Raw genomic sequence first — 21,396 nt, 5'->3', positions numbered from 1 at the left:
CACTGAGTTAGTACAGAACTGACATTTCTTTTTGCTTACTTAAGTCCCTGTTATCAAAGCTTTTCTAGAACCTTTTGTTAGGATGACATCATGTTTGGAATCATCTTTGCCATACACTAGAATGTCATCTTGAAAGTAACACCAATTGTGTCTACAAAGATCATATACGTCATTCTCTGGAATATGGACACTGCAGAGGCTAACCCAAACAGCATCCATTTGAATTGGAACAAACCTTCAGGAGTGATGAAAGCTGTGTGCTTGTGGGATTCTTCCACTCAGGGGATCTGGTGATAAACTAAGGATAAGTCAAGGGTCATGAAGACTCTTGTCTCTTTCAAGGTGAGCATTTTACTGATGTTGGGTAGAAGATGACAATTCACCACAATGCTGGAGTCCAGATCTCCTAAATCCACACACATGCAGATAGCACCATTAGGCTTCCTGGCAATAACAATAGGAGAAACCCAACCAGTTCAAGGATATCTGCTTTGCACAGTTTCAGAACCCCCTCTTTGAGAAGCTGTGCAAGTGTGATTGCTGCATTTTGCACTTTATACTGTATAGGTACTGTAGTTTATTTTTTTAAGCTGGCTCTTGTGTTTGAACTTTTTTTAAAACAGCTGTGATACCAGCAAAAACTTCTGGAGACTCAGCAATGATTCCTGGTTGTACCCTATCCTCTGTTTGCAGGACAGGTTACATCCTATTTGAATCTAATATCATCTGAAAATCCTTTTGATGATTCCATCCTAAAACAGAAACTCCTTTTTGGGCTACATAGTTTCTCCCTGGGGTAAACTGCCTTTGTACTAGAGGGTACCTGTAAAATAGCCGTTGATGGGGATGGGCAATCCACCATAACTTCCAGGGTGTATCTCTTGAGGATGCAATGCAGGGTGAGAGCTGGCAAATAGCACATTGTAGAGCTGATTGGGAATTATCATGTAAGGTGAACCAGAATCCACTAAAATCCTCATGTCGTGGCTGTTGACTTGCACTTGGCAGTGTGAAGTGGTCATCTCCTGTCACATTCAGGACACTGCTGGAATTCAATTCATCATCATCATCAGTCAGAACTCCTGATACAACATTGATGACAGACTTTACCAAAATATACTTTTTTGTTGCATTTCTTGCATGCTGATTTCTTGGCAGGAAACCCTTGAAAGTCTGACTTGTGACCAAGGTCACCACATGTGTAACATTGGTAGCAATCTGGTGTGTAGTACCATGGATGTTGACTTAGGGGCTCTCAGATTGCAGTCTTTTGTCAGTCTGCATTAATCTCTGAAGAATCTGGTGTTGCAGAGAGTGACTTAGCACAGTGGTGCCACTTTCCACTTGTCAGGGAGTTTCCATGGCTTTTTCCAAGGTAAGGCCTTTTATCATGTAGAGTCATTCACAAACCTTTGAACAGTTTGTTTTCATGACAATTTGATCCCTGATCATTTCATCTGTGAAACTGGCAAATTCACAGGTTAAACTCAGCACATATAGTGCAGAAATGTAGTGGTTGGTGGGCTTGTGAGGCATCTGTACATAGGAATAGAAGCATTCAGCAACAATATCTAGTAGAGGATTAAAATCATCATCCAGTGCTTGGAGGTCATCATCATATGGAGCCGCATCTTGAAGAAAATCAGTAACAGGAGGGAGATGTTTGAAGATTCATTGCCCTGCAGAACCAAGGTAATGAAGCAGTAATTCTGTTTTTCTGGAATGTAAGTAGAAGTTTCTATAGCAAGCATATAGTTGCTGAAGTCACACTTCCACTTTTCCCTTGGGAGCAGAGAATCTCCTGGGGTAGGCATGAAGAATGGATGAAGAAGAACTTGCGTCATGGTTATAAGCTTGGAAGCAAGCAGGAGACATCCAGTGAGTTGAAGAAGAAAAGTGGAGAACAAATCAGCTAGTAAGATTTACTGATCACAGAAATGGCTGACTGGCCCTGTAAAACTATATTCATGGTGCAGCTGGGTACTCTGAACTGCAGAGGAACATGCTGACTAGGAAAAAAAGGAGCACTTTGAAAAATTAGTCATTGTCCCTTTAAATTTCTCTTCTTAGCAAGCTGCAGTTGCTGATAGCTTGTAGAGTTTCCCCAGGAGCAGCAACAGCAGATCTCAACAGCAGGAATTATGAAGCACCCGGATAACCATGAAACAGTTAGATTTCTGGTTCTTTTATGCTCATTGCCAGTTTGTTTTGTCCCTTAATCCTTGTGAGGAAGGCTCAGAAAGGTAGGTAACAGCAAAGGTAAGGTTCTTTCTGCTCGCTCCTTCACAGCACTCACATTCTAATTTCTCCTTTCTTCCTTTCTCAAACTCTCTCTTCTGCCACCCCCACTTTCCACGGTGCATCCTGGGAAATGTAGTTTATGCCTGCAAGGCTACAGGAAGCACTTAGGAACAAAATTACAAACACCACCTGGTGTAGCTATCTGCACCTAGCTAGATACAACAAACTTCTACAAAACTTGGAGCCGCTATAGGCCCAGTGCTGCAAACTTTTCCATTCTGGTCCCATTTTAATTTCTCTTAACCCTTTAATTTTCTCTGCCCCAGACAGTCTCTTTCTTTAAAGGTCTCCCTAACCCTTCCACTTCCTTCTCTTCCTCTATACATTTCTCTTTCTTTCTCTTCTTTCTCTCCTTCTGGTTGCCTGATTAACATGCTGCCTCCCAACGGTCCCATTAAATTTCTGCCTTGCTTGTCAGGTCCCCTCATCTAAGATTCCCCCAACCAACTAAATCCTCTATTTTCAGGCCTGGTTACAGGGCCTCTACGGGAGCTGCGAGTGCTCCAGGGTAGACCATAAACCAAAGTGCAGATTCTTCATCTTCTCTGCAGATGTTTGTGTCAGAAGACCAGGTTAAACATGTAGACTCTGCATGCTGGTCATTTTCCCTAGGGAGCATCCAATGTCTCTTATTGGCTGGAGCTCAACCCCACACTGATGCAGTCTGTGGAGTTAAATCTATAGAGCCATTTTAAACGTTATATTCCCAGTAAGGCATACAAGTATTGGCTCATTTTGAGTCCCAAGCAACACTGATTTATACATTTGTCAAGCCAGAGAACATGATGTTGTTTGTTTCATCTCAAGAGGATCACAATAGTAAGGCTTTCTGCTCTTTTCCTTGTGGCTAGTCCTGTTAGATTATATTTATTTTTTTATTATGGCAGGAGATATAGTCTATAACAGAGACCTGTGTTATCCCTTTGATGGGCAACTAAATAATTAAATATTGAATTGTCTATTAGTTACTACTCAATTCTTCTTGAGATTATTATTCACAGTGGCTCTGACTGGTTATTAAGAATGTTGTTATAAGAAAGGCTAGAATGATGGACAGCAAAATTCTGTAAATGCATCACTTCTACAAATGCATCCACCGTACAGGAATGAATGATAACTTTATATCAACATTTACTACGCCAACAAAGCAGCCTAGGTACGATGATCATTTTGAAAATATGAGGGAAAAGCCAAATAAGTGACATCTCCAGGTTAAAAAGACATTTTATACCTAGGTAGGCTAAAAAACCTTTCTAGTCCAAAATGGTGGGATTTGGCTTTGCACTTGAATGTAAATTATGTTCCAGAACTTAAATGTTAGTTATCCCTAAAATAGCTTTCTACTAACTGCCATTCTTGGAAGAGACCCTGGGGGGTTTTTGCCTTCGTCTCTAGCATGAGGCACGGGTCACTTGCTGGAGGATTCTCTGCACCTTGAACTCTTTAAACCATGATTTTAGGACTTCAATATCTCAGACATAGGTGAGAGGTTTATTGCAGGAGTGGGTGGGTGAGATTCTGTGGCCTCCATTGTGCAGGAGGTCAGACTAGATGGTCATAAGGGTCCCTTCTGACCTTAATATCTACGAGTCTAGTAATGACCATTTATATATGATTGTTCTCAACAGAGTTTTATGGGGATAGAATGTTTTTTGGTTGGGGTTTATGTGGTTTTAAAACAAATGTAAATAATGACAACAACTCTGTCTCAATTATTACTCTAACCTAAAGTAATGTACAATTCGGTATGATCATTTATGTTTTTACTATACCTTGAGAATATCAAATCTAGGTTGGATGCTATATTTACCAATATAATCCGCAAGATTCTAGACTCATTGTTTTATTTCAAGTATCAGGGGGTAGCCGTGTTAGTCTGTATCCACAAAAACAACAGGGAGTCCGGTGGCAGCTTAAAGACTAACAGATTTATTTGGGCACACGCTTTCGTGGGTAAAACACGATGCATCTGAAGAAGTGGGTTTTTTACCCACAAAAGCTTATGGATTCCCTGTTGTTTTATCTCAGAGCTCCAACCATTTCCCTTATACTTCTGATACAAATAGCTTGCGTGTTGTACTCATCTTTCTCTCCAGTTGTCAGTGGATCTCATACAAAAGCTGGCCTTTTGGACGTGATACCAGACTTGTCTCTTAGTTTGTTAAATCTCATCATTTATTAATTCCACAGTAGTATTTGTTTCATACATTCATGGCACGTGCACACATGTGTAATAAAAAACAAAGTAGTCTTTTTCTATATTTTCCTTCTTAACATCTTTCTGTCATCTGTTACGCTTTTAATGGCCTCACTAACATCTCTTGCTGTTTTCCCATATTATTTACTATTCCTCCCATTGAATTGTTACCAGACTATTATCCATTTATGAGTGGTCTTAATTCCATGTACTGTCACAAAACACAAAGTTCTGTTTCACCAGGACCTTTCCTTTTATATGTGGTCAATAGGTAACACTGCTCGTCCATATCTAATGTTTTAAACAGCTTGTTCCTTTACTCCCCTATCTAATGACCCAGCCAGGGGAACTCAAATGTAACTGTTTACTCCTGATACTGCTCAGTGATTTATTTTTCATTTTAGAAAGGTTTCCCATTTTTCTTCTGCTTTAAAGACACACTCTAAATAGGTGGAGTTCCCACCCTGTTTACAATAGAACAGACACGCCATATGTAGTCCAAACCTATCCCCTTTCCTGATAACTCAGATTATAAAAATCAAACATAAAACTAAACTAAACATATTCTTCCCCAAACTTGGCTTCTCCTAGACTTTCTCCTGTAGCACTTCCTCTATCCAAAGCTCTATTCCCTCTGTTAAGCAACAGCATCTAACCCCTCTTTTATCTTGGTTGAAATCAACAAGATCACCTGCTAGTATACCTCAGCAATAATTACGCTGCACCCATATGTAGGATACCAAGCACCTAATATCAGGATGACTCAGACTCTAGGGCTTTTCCTATGCAAGATCCTAGAATCTACCACTCTGTTACCCACACGTCACATTTTCTCTTGAGATGCAATCTATTCACATGCAGCTCTCATGGATATCTGGGACTAAATTCACAAAGGAATTTAGGTATAGTGACGCTCAGCACCTCCACGCCGAACTTTTAGGCACCTAGAAAAAAAATCACTGGAATTCACAAAACCTGAATTAGACATTTCAGCTCCCTGTACAATGACTGGGGGAGAAAGATGCCTGAGAATGGGATTCACAAAAAATAGCATGCTAGACAGCTCCCTGCCTAAGCTAGCCAATAAGGGATGCTGAGGAGAGAGGTGACTCCTAAGCCCCACCCCTCTCAGGGAGTTCAGTGCATAAATACTGGCTGGAGGGAATCCTTCTGCTTGAGATTCTCATTTGCAAACCCACCTGGAGTTAGGCATCTATGCTGTTTTTGCAAGAAGTGGCGGCAAGTTTTAGCCCAATAGTTAGAGTACTCACCAGGGATGTGGGAGGCGAACCTCTAGTTCAAGTCCCTCCATCTGAGGGGCAGAAAGGATTCAAAGAGGATCGGCCACTTCTCAGGTGCATGCACTAACCACTGGGCTATGGGGACTTCATCCATCTCTCCTGTTGAAGCGGTTCCATTGTGGATAAATAATGAAAGTCACTGGGCCAGAGAGAGAGCGTACATGTGTAAGAAAAAGCATGAAAGAAAGAGAAAGACTGAATAGTCAGGTAGTTAGAGCACTCACCCAGGATGTGGGAGACCCAGGATCCTGTGCTCCAGCAACTCTTCCAGTCATGCAGTGCATGTGCTCAGAGGCAGAACACAGTTGCCTGGAGAACTTTTTACTGAAAAAACTTAGGTCCTGAGTCCATTTGGGAACCTAGAGGATTTGGTGGTAGCTGAGCCAAGGTTTTGGGAATACCAGTGGGGCCTGATTCTGGGATTTAGGCACCAAAAGTGACAGTTAGGTACCCAAGTCTCTTTGTGCATCTAGCCCTCACTCTGTAAGAATGCACATAGGTCAGAGTCTTCCCATCAAATATAGTAAAATGTTGAGCTTTGTTCTGGGCATGTCTGCCAAGAGAGTAAGTCAGGGAAGCAAGGAGTTGTTCCCACAAACCACCGATCCCTAACATATCCCCTCCATGGGGATTAGCACGGGAGGATCTGCAAAGGATGGGGTCTCTCAGACCCACCTCCGCCTGGTCCACATCTTAGAAGCTGGTGCACACAGAGCTGCTGGAGAGCAGAGCTACGTGTCCCACTGGGAGCATATACCCCTGTGTCTCTCCCCTGCACCAGTTACACTTCCAGGGAGATTTCTGCATCCGCAGAAGAAAAGGAAGGATTTCCTCCTTAAAGCGCACAATAACATGCAAAAATGTGTCCAAAAGGAAATAAAATTATTTTGAGAAGCACAACCAAAGTGCCGGATGCACCTGAAAGTAAGCAATTTCTGCTGCCTAATTGCATGTCTAACTTAGTGTCCCCCTGTGACCCTAAAAGCTAACAACACATGGATCATTAATATTATTGTGTGGCATACATATGGAGGACAAATTCAACATTACAAACATATTGGAAATTATGTTATCAAAGTGTGTCTGCCAGTCAGGGTTAAAGTAACCCCACCCTCAACAAAGGAATTGTGGTTCTGCTACCTGGAAGGTATTTCCAATGTACATTAAGAGACAATGACAGGTTTCAGAGTAACAGCCGTGTTAGTCTGTATTCGCAAAAAGAAAAGGAGGACTTGTGGCACCTTAGAGACTAACCAATTTATTTGAGCATAAGCTTTCGTGAGCTACAGCTCACTTCATCGGATGCATACTGTGGAAAGCGTAGAAGATCTTTTTATACACACAAAGCATGAAAAAATAGCTCCCCCACCCCACTCTCCTGCTGGTAATAGCTTATCTAAAGTGACCACTCTCCTTACAATGTGTATGATAATCAAGGTGGGCCATTTCCAGCACAAATCCAGGGTTTAACAAGAACGTCTGAGGAAGGGGGCGGGGGGTAGGAAAAAACAAGGGGAAATAGGTTACCTTGCATAATGACTTAGCCACTCCCAGTCTCTATTCAAGCCTAAATTAACTGTATCCAATTTGCAAATGAATTCCAATTCAGCAGTTTCTCGCTGGAGTCTGGATTTGAAGTTTTTTTGTTGTAATATCGCAAGTTTCATGTCTGTAATCGCGTGACCAGAGAGATTGAAGTGTTCTCCGACTGGTTTATGAATGTTATAATTCTTGACATCTGATTTGTGTCCATTTATTCTTTTACGTAGAGACTGTCCAGTTTGACCAATGTACATGGCAGAGGGGCATTGCTGGCACATGATGGCATATATCACATTGGTGGATGTGCAGGTGAACGAGCCTCTGATAGTGTGGCTGATGTTATTAGGCCCTGTGATGGTGTCCCCTGAATAGATATGTGGGCACAGTTGGCAACGGGCTTTGTTGCAAGGATAGGTTCCTGGGTTAGTGGTTCTGTTGTGTGGTATGTGGTTGCTGGTGAGTATTTGCTTCAGGTTGGGGGGCTGTCTGTAGGCAAGGACTGGCCTGTCTCCCAAGATTTGTGAGAGTGTTGGGTCATCCTTCAGGATAGGTTGTAGAACCTTAATAATGCGTTGGAGGGGTTTTAGTTGGGGGCTGAAGGTGATGGCTAGTGGCGTTCTGTTATTTTCTTTGTTAGGCCTGTCCCGTAGTAGGTGACTTCTGGGAACTCTTCTGGCTCTATCAATCTGTTTCTTCACTTCTGCAGGTGGGTATTGTAGTTGTAAGAATGCTTGATAGAGATCTTGTAGGTGTTTGTCTCTGTCTGAGGGGTTGGAGCAAATGCGGTTGTATTGCAGAGCTTGGCTGTAGACAATGGATCGTGATGTGGTCAGGGTGAAAGCTGGAGGCATGTAGGTAGGAATAGCGGTCAGTAGGTTTCCGGTATAGGGTGGTGTTTATGTGACCATCGTTTATTAGCACTGGAGTGTCCAGGAAGTGATGGGAATGCAATTTACAATGAAGGTAAACAGGACCATCAAGCCTGCTGCGATGCTGAGTGGTTGACATTGCAGGAAATGATCAATTTGCATTTTAACAAACACCAATGTGGGAAGAAACCAGCATGGAACTTCCCACCAGACTCCATGTTGCCTTTCTCACAGCTTGAAACAACTTTACTTTGGAGATTAATTTTCAAAAGTTCATTGGACTATTAAAGGGGCAAAGATCCCCAAGTTACCTTTCACCTAAGATGACAAAGGAACTGAGCACTTTGTGGGAGATCCTGACCAGAGGGGTTGATCAGCCATCTTGCTGGAAGGTAGTATGATAAGAACATTACCTTGAACCAAGGCTGTAGTCAACAAACAAACCTTAATATCTCCCTTACTGGTCCAGAAGAGGACTGGACATTGCAAAGCACATGGTGTGGGGAAAATGCAGGGGTTTGTGGGTGTTAGAGCCATCTTGCCAGGTGTAACCAAAGCTGGTGGGGGCCGGAGTATGGCATTGATGTAACAAGCAGGCTGCTGGAATCAGAATTGCTGAGTCAAAGCTGCTTGACACAGAAACACTCAGCGCATGCTTGCACACTGGCTGGAAGTGTACAGACAAGAGAACCACAGCAGCAGAGCATTTTGAAGGTTTCAGGGTTAAAGGGCAGGGGGTGAAAAACCCTCACTGGTCTGGATTGCACCCCGGAGCATGAAACCCCTAAATACATGTGCAACCAGATTTTCAAACAAACAAAAGAAGATTGTGCTCACTGATGAATTCTTCCTCACTCATTAGCCTAAATGCTGCCTCCATTTGGGCAACTCATTTGCACACTGTAAACAGCCTTATTCCTCAAAGCTTTAAAAAAAAAAGCTGCCACGAATGCTAGTCTGTCATCACGCATACACCTTTTAAAACACTGCTGCCTCTAGCCCAGCAGTTCTCAAACTGTGGGTCGGGACCACAGCGTGGGTCACAAACCCGTTTTAACAGGGTCGCCAGGGCTAGCGTTAGACTTGCTGTGGTCCAGGCCAAAGCCCGAGCCCCACCACCTGGGGCCAAAGCCAGAGCTCGAGGGCTTCAGCCCTGGGTGGTAGGGCTCAGGTTATAGCCACCGCCCCTCCCTCCCCTACTGGGGCTGAAGCCCTTGGACTTTGGCTTTAGCCCCCAGCCCGGGGTGGCTGGACTCAGGAGGGCTCAGGCTTCAGTCCCCGCTTCCTGGGGTCATGTAGTAATTTTTGTTGTCAGAAGGGGGTCACAGCGCAATGAAGTTTGAGAACCCCTGACCTAGCCAAAGGGCAAAAACTAAACTTTTGCCTTCCTACCTTTTAGCAGAGATTAGCAAAAAGGAAAAAGATTGCTCTCTTTCAAAGCACGTGAAGGAAAAATATGAGATTAGTGGGACTTATATAGGCAGATTTGGCAGCCTTTTCATAGTAACTGAAACCTGGAAATGTACATGAATTACATTTGGGACTCTCTCCAAAAATATTCTTTAAATCTATATTAGTGGATCAGACAATTGCATTATAACTGTGTTTGGCAGATAGGGTTTTATATTGTTTTACACTGTTTTCTTCATTTATGTTTTTATTACATTTGTTCTTTATATTAGTATTTTGTCACAGTTGTGTTGGGTCTCTCTAAGGTACCCATCCCTTACAATAAAACAGAATGTCGGGCTCTGTGTTCCAGGTGTGACAGTTCAAACTACCCTGCAGGCTGGACAATTTTATCTCTTAACTTCTTTTGATTAAATCAGTTATTTTTGTTCAACGACGACAGAGGCTTGACCTGTCTTTGTGACAGACACAACAAATTGTTTTGGGCTTCACACAGTTACAGAGGGAAGAAGTTTCCCCTCTTTTTCCAGGGCTTGGCACAACTGAAGATGTTGCAACGAGGATCTCTACTGGTGTTAATACAAAACCATTAGATACTGTAGTTATTATCGGCCCAACCCTGCAGTCCTTAATCAAGCAAAATTCCTATTGGCTTCAATGGGATTTTTGCTCAATCAGTCAACTGTAGAATTTAGCTCTATGTATTTTATTATGGGTGTTGGTTAAGGCCCCCAATCTACAAACACCTACAGGCATGCTTAATTTTATGCACATGGGCCCTGATTTAGCAAGATATTTATGCACATGCCTGTCCTCACTGAAATCAATGGGATTATTAACACACATTTGCTTAACTTCATGTATTAGTGTAATAGGTAATATAGCAGAAGTAGGTTTTTAGGAGGGATATGCCAGGTTTCCACTGATTGCGTACACACACTGTATCTCTCAGAGGTAAAAAAGTGACCTGGGGGTTATAGATGGTCAAGACATAAAATGACTTAACTGCACCATTTGAAGGCATTTAGTGATACAAGGGAAACCCACACACTTAAATCTAGTCCTAAACATTGTTAATGAGCTATATCATCAGACCACGTGATCATGTATAAATGTGACCAGGATAAGAGTAAGTTATCTGTCCATGGTGATCCCAGCAATTAGAGGCCAGTAAGCCTAACTTCAGAACCAAGCAAATTAGTTGAAACTACAGTAAAGCACAGAATTCTCAGACACATAGGTGAACATGATTTGTTGGGGAAGAGTCAACATACTTTTTGTAAAGGGAAATCATGCCTCACCAATCTATTAGAATTCTTTGAAGGGGTCAACAAACATGTGGACAAGGGTGAGCCAATGGACATAGTGTACTTAGACTTTCAGAAAATCTTTGACAAGGTCCCTCACCAAAGGCTCTTAAGTAAAGTAAGCAGTCAGAGGATAAGAGGGAAGGTCCTCTCATGGCTCAGTAACTGGATAAAAGATAGGAAACAAAAATGATCAGTTTTCAGGATGGAGAGAGGTAAATAGTGGTGTCCCCCAGGGGTCTGTACTGGGAGCAGTTCTGTTCAACATATTCATAAATGATCTAGAAAAAAAGGGATAAACAGTGAGGTGGCAAATTTTGCAAATGATACAAAATTATTCAAGATAGCAGTCTGCTTTGGACTTAACTAAGAGTTACAAAGGGATCTCACAAAATTGGGTGACCGGGCAACAAAATGGCAGCTGAAATTCAATGTTAATAAATGCAAAGTAATGCACATAATCCCAACTATACATACAAAATGATGGGGTCTAAATTAGTTGTTACCACTCAAGAAAGAGATCTTGGAGTCATTGTGGAAAGTTCTCTGAAAACATCTGCTTCATATGCATCAGCAGTCAAAAAAGCTACAAGAATGTTAGAAACCATTAGGAAAGGGATAGATAACAAGACAGAAAATATCATAATGCCACTATATAAATACATGGGATGCCCACACCTGGAATACTGTGTGCAGATCTGGATGGCCTATCTCAAAAAAGATATATTGGAATTGGAAAAGGTACAGAGAAGGGCAACTAAAATGATTTGGGTACGTAACAACTTCTGTAGAAGGAGAGATTAAAAAGACTGGGACTTTTCAGCTTGGAAAAGAGACAGCTATGGGGGGATTTGATAGAGGTCTATAAAATCTTGACCGGTGTGGAGAAAGTGAATAAGGAAATGTCATTTACTCCTTCACGTAACAAGAATTAGGGGTCACCCAATGATATTAATAGGTAGCAGGTTTAAAACAAACAAAAGGAAGTACTTCTTCACACAATGCACAGTCAGCCTGTGGAACTCTTTGCTGGGGGATGTTGTGAATGCCAAAACTATAACGGGGTTCCAAAAAGAACTAGATAAATTCATGGAGGACAGGTCCATCAATGGCTATTAGCCAGGATGGGCAGGGATCATAGAATCATAGAATATCAGGGTTGGAAGGGACCTCAGGAGTTCATCTAGTCCAACCCCCTGCTCAAAGCAGGACCAATTCCCGACTAAATCATCCCAGCCAGGGCTTTGTCAAGCCTGACCTTAAAAACTTCTAGGGAAGGAGATTCCACCACCTCCCTAAGTAACGCATTCCAGTGTTTCACCACCCTCATAGTGAAAAAGTTTTTCCTAATATCCAACCTAAATCTCCCCCACTGCAACTTGAGACCATTACTCCTTGTTCTGTCATCTGCTACCACTGAGAACAGTCTAGAGCCATCCTCTTTGGAACCCCCTTTCAGGTAGTTGAAAGCAGCTATCAAATCCCCCCTCATTCTTCTCTTCTGAAGACTAAACATCCCCAGTTCCCTCAGCCTCTCCTCATAAGTCATGTGTTCCAATCCCCTAATCATTTTTGTTGCCCTCTGCTGGACTCTTTCCAATTTTTCCACATCCTTCTTGTAGTGTGGGGCCCAAAACTGGACACAGTACTCCAGATGAGGCCTCACCAATGTCGAATAGAGGGGAACGATCACGTCCCTCGATCTGCTGGCAATGCCCCTACTTATACATCCCAAAATGCCATTGGCCTTCTTGGCAACAAGGGCACACTGTTGACTCATATCCAACTTCTCATCCACTGTAACCCCTAGGTCCTTTTCTGCAGAACTGCTGCTGAGCCATTCGGTCCCTAGTCTGTAGCGGTGCACTGGATTCTTCCGTCCTAAGTGCAGGACTCTGCACTTCTCCTTGTTGAACCTCATCAGATTTCTTTTGGCCCAATCCTCCAATTTGTCTAGGTCCCTCTGTATCCTATCCCTACCCTCCAGCGTATCTACCACTCCTCCCAGATTAGTGTCATCTGCAAACTTGCTGAGGGTGCAATCCACACCATCCTCCAGATCATTTATGAAGATATTGAACAAAACCGGCCCAGGGACCAACCCCTGGGGCACTCCACTTGATACCGGCTGCCAACTAGACATGAAGCCATTGATCACTACCCATTGAGCCCGACAATCTAGCCAGCTTTCTATCCACCTTATAGTCCATTCATCCAGCCCATACTTCTTTAACTTGCTGGCAAGAATACTGTGGGAGACCGTGTCAAAAGCTTTGCTAAAGTCAAGGAACAACACGTCCACTGCTTTCCCTTCTTCCACAGAGCCAGTTATCTCATCATAGAAGGCAATTAGATTAGTCGGGCATGACTTGCCCTTGGTGAATCCATGCTGACTGTTCCTGATCACTTTCCTCTCCTCTAAGTGCTTCAGAATTGATTCTGAAGAGACAAGGGATGCAACTCGTCTCTGTTGGCCAGAAGCTGTGTGGACAACAGGGGATGGATCACTTGATGATTGCCTGTTCTGTTCATTCCCTCTGAAGCAGCTGGCAGAGGCCACTGTCAGAAGACAGGATATTGGGCTAGATGGGCCATTGGGTCTGACCCAGTATGGCCATTCTTATGTTCTTATGTAGGTAGAGGGAGTTGAATCATAGTGGCAAGTGGAAGGTTTCTGCCTACAGCTGCAAACTCAGCAGTTCTCCTTAATGCTTTTCCAAAAGAGAGGCAGTGTGCACCTCCCACACCATTTACATCAGATGGCAGCAGGGACCCAAGGGCCCCGTGGACCAGGCCAGGCCCCTAAACTAGCAGACCCCACTGCCTTGACCAGTACTACTAGGCACATTAGTAAAAACTCCAGCCTAGTGCTCAAGGAAGCATGAGGACTGTCTCCTGCCTTGTTCTTGTGTGGGTGCATGGTGCTGTCTGGGAAGAGGTTGCCTGTGCCTTCTTTACACAGAACAAGACAGAATTTTGCCTTATATGTTAAATACAGTCTTTGAGATGCACCATAAATATGTTTTTGAATACACACTCCAGAAGGAATAGACAGATTCAGATCCTTCTAAAAGGTCATTCTTTCTTGCTTTTGCTCTCTCCCTCTGAGCGCAGGTTTTGCTTGTAATTAGAGTGAATTACAAACACCCTTGCATGAATTGTTGAGAGCCAGGTAATCTGAGGGTATTTTTGTATGTCCACTGATACAAACTAAATGTTTACAGGTATTTTACACAGATTTCTCCCTGCCTTTCTCCTGGAGACAACATTCTGCCACGGTTTCCCGGTGGAATCACTTTTATGGTCAGAATATAAACATATCTTTACATTCCTCATCTGAAAGGATTCTAGCTAGAAAATCTTTCAATCAAAATGACTTATTTTGCCAGCATGATATCATCTGAAAAACTTGTATTTTCAAAGAGTCATAGTCAGAGGTTATTAGATATAAAGGGATACTGGGCCAGATTCTCCCCTGTGCTGAGGCAGCTTTCTGCTACACATCTTTTCAAAGAGCCCTAAAATGGGTGTACATAAGAACATAAGAATGGCCATACTGGGTCAGACCAAAGGTCCATCCAGCCCAGCATCCTGCCTACCGATAGTGGCCAATGCCAGGTGCCCCAGAGGGAGTGAACCTAACAGGTAATGATCAAGTGATCTCTCTCCTGCCATCTATCTCCACCCTCTGACAAACGGAGGCTAGGGACACCATTCCTTACCCATCCTGGCTCATAGCCATTAATGGACTTAACCTCCACGAACTTGGAGATCACACTGTTAGGATATAGATATTCAGGCCTGTCTATAAAGGCCTATACTCTATGAATTTAGGTGTATTCTTATCACTTAGTTATAGAGGTATAAAAGAAAGAATCAAAATCACCGTCTGACTGTATAAGGCCTTTTCTCACTGTGACAGTCTGAGGCCCTGTTCTTAGGCTGAGATCTCTGGCTAAGCAACAGAAGCAGCCATAAGCTGGGAAGTATACGGTCACATCCTCACATTCCAACCTAGTCACATTGAAATAAGGTGCTATTGGGCTGTTAGGAATACAATCCTGTCCTGATAATGCCTATCGCCTCCAGAGAAAGGGAAGTGCCTAGAAGATGTAAAAGGAAACTTAGTTTGATAGCATCCTGTCTGGCAAGAACTCACTTATCAATAGCTGGGATGTGAAATCCTCACTTCTGTATTGTCTTGTCATTATAGTTCCCACTTTGCTATTGTTTGTCTGTATAATCTCTGTCTGGTTCTGTGATTGTTCCTGTCTGCTGTATAATTAATTTTGCTGGGTGTAAACTAATTAAGGTGGTGGGATATAATTGGTTACATAATCATGTTACAATATGTTAGGATTGGTTAGTAAAATTTCAGGAAAATGATTGGTTAAGGTATAGCTAAGCAGAACTCAAGTTTTACTATATAGTCTGCAGTCAGTCAGGAAGTGGGTGGGTGTGGGCGGGGGAAATGGGAACAGGGAATGGGGGTGGGGAAATTGGAATCATGTTTAGCTAAAGGGGGAAATGGGAACAGGGACACAGGTAAGCATCTGTGGTGTCAGAGCTGGGAAGGGGGACACTAAGGAAGGAAACTGGAATCATGCTTGCTGGAAGTTCACCCCAATAAACATTGAATTGTTTGCACCTTTGGACTTCGGGTATTGTTGCTCTCTGTTCATGCGAGAAGGACCAGGGAAGTAAGTGGTTGAAGGAATAAGCCCCCTAACACAAACCAGTGAAGGAAGGCTCGCCAGTGGTATAGAGCTAGTATAGTGGCTTTTACACCATCCGCCATCCCTATAGCTGGCATAGTTGGGGCAATGGGGGCATGACTAGGTCCTGTCTGAACTCTGTGACCCCCAGTTGCCTTAATAGCCCCTTGGAGCATTGGCAACTGGTGTAATTTAGAGCAGCATCCAGACTGCTCTGACACTCGGGGACCAGACTGGCAAACAGTGACCACAGGATTTGGGAACACATGAAACATACATACATCCTTAAGTACTACAGTATGTCCTTGGCTGCAGCCTGAATAAAGGGCCACCATCTGTTTGCTTCCATAATTGTTTTCCCTTTTGAGGCTGTAAACAAATACACAGAAATCTTCTGATCAGCACTCAGTCACAGTTGTTCCCTTCTTCATACCATGTGGCTCTAGGAAGCCTATTCAGGATGTCTGGAGACTAAACTATTTCTCTTTTCCTTTCTGTTCTCAGATCTTTGACATAATCTGAAATCTAACAACCCTGCACACACACTGGAAGCAAGGGAGTTCAGCAAAGAATTAAGTCAAAAACAACCTGATTCTTATCCCACATCAGGATAATTCCATTGACTTCAGTAAAGTTACTCATTACTGACACTGATGTAAGGGAGAGCAGAACCAGACCTAACGTAACTTTACTGAAGTCATTGGAATTCCAGTGGTATAAAAGAAGACTCAGACACAGGAACAGAGCTACCTGTAAGAATCATAGGACTTGAAGGGACCTCGAGAGGTCATTTTGTCCAGTCCTCTGCACTCATGTCAGCACTAAGTATTATCTAGACCATCCTTGAGAGGTGTTTGTCTAACCTGCTGTTAAAAATCTCCAGTGATGGAGATTCCACAACCTCCCTAGGCAATTTATTCCAGTGCTTAACCACCCTGACAGTTAGGAAGTTTTTCCTAATGTCCAACCTAAACCTCCCTTGCTGCAATTTAAGCTCATTGCTTCTTGTCCTATCCTCAGAGGTTAAGAACAATTCTTCTCCCTCTTACTTGTTACAACCTTTTACGTACTTGAAAACTGTTATCATGTCCTCTCTCAGTCTTCTCTTTTCCAGACTAAACAAACCCAATTTTTTCAATCTTCCCTCAGAGGTCATGTTTTCTAGACCTTTAATCATTTTTGTTGATCTTCTCTGGACTTTCTCCAACTTGTCCACATCTTTCCTGAAATGTGATGCCCAGAACTGGACACAGTACTCCAGTACAATCAGCGCAGAGTAAAGTGGAAGAATTACTTCTCGTGTCTTGCTTACAACACTCCTGCTAATACATCCCAGAATGATGTTTGCTTTCTTTTTAACAGTGTTACACTGTTAACTCATATTTAGCTTGTGGTCCACTATGATCCCCAGGTTCCTTTCTGCAGTACTCCTTCCTAGGCAGTCATTTCCCATTTTGTATGTGTGCAACTGATTGTTCCTTCCTAAAATGGAGTGATTTGCATTTGTCCTTATTGAATTTCATCCTATTTACTTCAGACCATTTCTCCAGTTTGTCCAGATCATTTTGAATTTTAATCCTATCCTCCAAAGGACTTGCAACCACTCCTAGCCTGGTATCGTCCGCAAACTTTATAAGTGTACTCTGTATGCCATTATCTAAATCACAGATGAAGATATTGAACAGAACCAGACCCAGAACAGATCCCTACGGGACCCCACTCATTATGCCCTTCCAGCATGACTGTGAATCACTATATACTCTCTGGGAATGGTTTTTTACTCAACCAGTTTTTCATCCAACCAGTTTTTCACCCACCTTATAGTAGCTCCATCCAGGTTGTATTTTCCTAGTTTGTTTATGAGAAGGTCGTGCAAGACAGTATCAAAATCTTTACTAAAGTCTAGATATACCACATCTACTGCTTCCCCCTTATCCACAAGGCTTGTTACCCTGTCAAAGAAAGCTACCAGGTTGGTATGACAGGATTTGTTCTTGACAAATCCATGCTGACTGTTACTTATCACCTTATTATCTTCTAGATGTTTGCAAATTGATAGCTTAATTATTTGCTCCATTATCTTTCCAGGTACAGAAGTTAAGATGATTGGTCTGTAATCTCCTGGGTTGTCCTTATTTCCCTTTTTGTAGATGGGCACTATATTTCCCCTTTTCCAGACTTCTGGAATCTCTCCCACCTTCCATGACTTTTCAAAGATAATTGCTAATGGCTCAGATCTCCTCAGTCAGCTCCTTGATTATTCTAGGACGCATTTCATCAGGCCTGGTAACTTAAACACTTTTAATTTGTCTAAGTAATTTTTAACTTGTTCTTTCCCTATTTTAGCCTCTGATCCTACCTCATTTTCACTGGCATTCACTATGTTAGACGTCCAATCTACACCAACCTTGGTGAAAATCGAAACAAAGAAGTCATTAAGCACCTCTGCCATTTCCACATTTTCTGTTATTGTTTTTCCCCCCCTCACTGAGACTCCTGAAAGATGTACAAGTATAGGATTTAAACGATGTCCATAGAATTCAAATTCGTTTGATCAATGCTTAGTTACGTTTTTCAACTTCAAATATGATGAACATACAAAACTATAGATAGAAACTAAAGAAAAAACAAACTCAGGAGAGAGTACCAAGAGTACCTATTCATGCAGTTAATCATCAATCTGTAGAACCTCTTACAAGGCAAGACTGTTGGAGCAAGACCATTGGAATCATTCAAGAAACAATTAGATGACACTATGGGGAATGATACATTACAAAGGTACTGAGCCAGAGAGAAGAAATATTTTTTAGAAAAATAAGAACTGTTTTTTAAATAAATGCTTTTGGGGACTGGAGCATCTAGTGAGCACACTGAAATTTAAATCTTGTTCTACAGGTACCTGACACTTTCATATCATACCAAAGGCCTCTATTCAAGAAAGGAGACCACCCACATTCAGTCCCATTTACTTCAATGGGACTTACGTACATGCGTAAGGTTAAGCACACACTTCTATATAGTTACTGAGTTGTCTGTCACCCAAGAACTCAAAGAGGATTTGGATATTTATATAGATAGCAAGAATATCCAGTTATAATAGTTAATACTTAAAGAAATGGAAGGAATCTAAAGCTCCGTGTTTTAGGGCTTCAACCAATTTCTAATTATTATGAGTCATGAGACCTTTGCAGGTGCACATTATCCACCATAAAAAGAAAAGGAGTACTTGTGGCACCTTAGAGACTAGCCAATTTATTTGAGCATAAGCTTTCGTGAGCTACAGCGATGAAGTGAGCTGTAGCTCACGAAAGCTTATGCTCAAATAAATTGGTTAGTCTCTTAAGGTGCCACAAGTACTCCTTTTCTTTTTGCGAATACAGACTAACACGGCTGTTACTCTGAAACCTGTCATTATCCACCATAGTTGTCTAATGTCAGGTTGCTTGCTATGTAATTTATGGCTATAATGGGCTGGTTAGGAAGTCTGTGCTGGATATTGAAGTCTATGATATAAACTTAGGATGGGAAGACAGCACCATACCAATGCTGATGAAACCAGATGAAAGTGACAAGTAGCCATTAAGACCCCAGTCCTCCAAACACTTATGCTCATGTGCAATTTTACCCATGTGAATTCCCAATGAATTTAATGAGGCTCATGTGTGTAAAATCACATACATGCACAAGTGTTTGAAGGACTGGAGCCTGACTCTGTAGCTATGTATTTGGTCCACATGATTTTTGTTTATAGGCAAGAAAACTTAGCATTTCTTCTTATCTATCTGCACTGACTGGATGATAGTTTAAGAGAATGCAAAGGAAGAACTATTTTGAAAAGCATAAGAAGTGGGGTTTTTTTACCCACGAAAGCTTACGCCCAAATAAATCCGTTAGTCTTTAAGGTGCCATCGGGCTCCTTGTTGTTTTTTTGGAAAGCATAAGACCAACTTTAGGAGAGAATGAAATTTGATTCAACCAGTTAAAAATTTCTTTGGGCGCTGATTCAGGAAAGAAAAAAACAAAACACAAATATACAGTCCCATTGACTTCAGCTTTACATAACTTTACACACGAGTAGTCTAAGAGTTTGCAGGATCCAGAACTGAGAATTGGTTGATTTAATGCAAAATAGATCCTTCTCGGTGAGATAAACTGACTTGAAAATGCATGGAAGTGACCTAGCTCGAAAAAGCACTGAGACAGATTTGTTCATTATTTAGATGTGGCTTTAAAAGCATTTCTATTGTTTGTGATACATGATTAGCCATTAGAAAAAGCAGAACCCATTCGCATAAAAAGCAATTTTATACACTATTTTGTAAATCTTTGGTATATTAGAGACTGCCTGAAGACATTAAATGTTGAAATAAGCAGCCAACCATTATAAACCAACAGGGAGCCAAGACTCTCATTTGCATTTTTATCAAATGCAATGGGGGGGAAAAAACAGTTTCTTGGTAGAGGGTTGTGCCAGTCCCCCAATTCCCACACATTGGCTCAAGCAACCATTTCGTCTGCCCTGCCAAAAGTACGTTTGAAATGGCACGGAAGAATGGATGTAAAAGTGAAAGCTTAATTGTTCTGAATACGTCATCTGTATCTCTAACTGCTGGCAACCACATAAAGGTGTAAAGAAGCATGACCCCCCCAGACTGTCTCATTGATTCTCTGGCCAGGAAAGATAATGTCTCACTTTAGGGAATTCATTTTTTATTAACTGAAATTGGCAAATCCTGAATTAATTCTCTTGGTGAACATGAAACAGTGTTGGGAAAAAGGGGTCTTGTGTACCAAATAGAGAAGAAATAAATACAATATGGTTAGTGGTATTCCCCATTGAACTCAACTCCTGTGATGGAAGGACACAATGATTTTTAGAGCAATTAGATAATGCTGTCCATAACTGTTTGTAAAGAGCTAAAGTAGCACTGATGAAAGTAAGTTATTTTTTAAACAGAATATGAAAATAAAAAATGTTATTGAAAGCATTTCTGGAAATATTTCCTTTAATGAAAAGCAGGTTCCAGAAAACTCAGTTTTTATCACCTTTTCAATAAACGTTTTGATAATGGTTGTGATAAAGAATATACCTAAGAAATAGTTCATGAAAAATTTTTGGGTAAAAAACATGGACAGCTCTGAGCCCCGTAAAATAGAAAGAACTCTGAATTTTTTTAAATTGTGCTTTATGTTTTAATTTTTCAACCAGTTCTAAGCTACAGCTGTTAGCAATTATTCTAACTGGCTTGAAATGTCTAAACATTAACAGAAAACAGCAAAGAAAAATAAAGGTGGGTTGGTTTGTGCCCATTACTGCTTCTCTGTGATGTGTAAAGCTCACCTAATAAAAAGATTCCCAAACACTGCTATTTTTTCTGCATGCTTTTGCACATTAGGTATGCGGTCTTTATGTCCCAGTTTTGCTGGAAGACCTTAAAGGGAAGCACATGTTGTATCATTCACAGATTTCTCTCCCAACTATTTATTGTCCCGAGTATGAATTAAACTGTTTTTTATAAACACCAACCAAGGGATTTTAAGAGAGACTGAGAACCTGGTTCTGATCTCACTTACCCGGGTTTAAACACTAGTGTAATTCCGCTGACTTCAATTGACTTATTCCTGATTTTAACCATTATAAGGGAGAGGATCATCCTTTTCCCCACTCAGAGGACTGGGAAAGCTGCAGCTTAAGTTTCTGCCTATTGTGAAGTCACACTCTCATTCAATTTCTCACTGCATGGTCCAGCGGAT

At 41.8% G+C, this 21,396-nt stretch overlaps 1 long non-coding RNA gene across 1 annotated transcript in view; it reads right to left on the bottom strand.

The window, feature by feature from the left end:
• Positions 1-577, bottom strand: part of LOC141995608 (uncharacterized) — a 206,419-nt gene extending 205,842 nt beyond the window's left edge. Inside the window, exon 1 of the long non-coding RNA XR_012641369.1 lies at positions 236-577. This is a non-coding gene — a long non-coding RNA (uncharacterized LOC141995608). The remainder of the gene's footprint in view (positions 1-235) is intronic.
• Positions 578-21,396: the final 20,819 nt, after the last annotated feature.

This window comes from Natator depressus, chromosome 11, assembly GCF_965152275.1.
Source record: "Natator depressus isolate rNatDep1 chromosome 11, rNatDep2.hap1, whole genome shotgun sequence".
NCBI classification, from domain to species: domain Eukaryota; kingdom Metazoa; phylum Chordata; order Testudines; family Cheloniidae; genus Natator; species Natator depressus.
The sequence above is the reverse complement of the archived record's forward strand: the minus strand, read 5'-3'. Positions and strand labels throughout refer to the sequence as shown.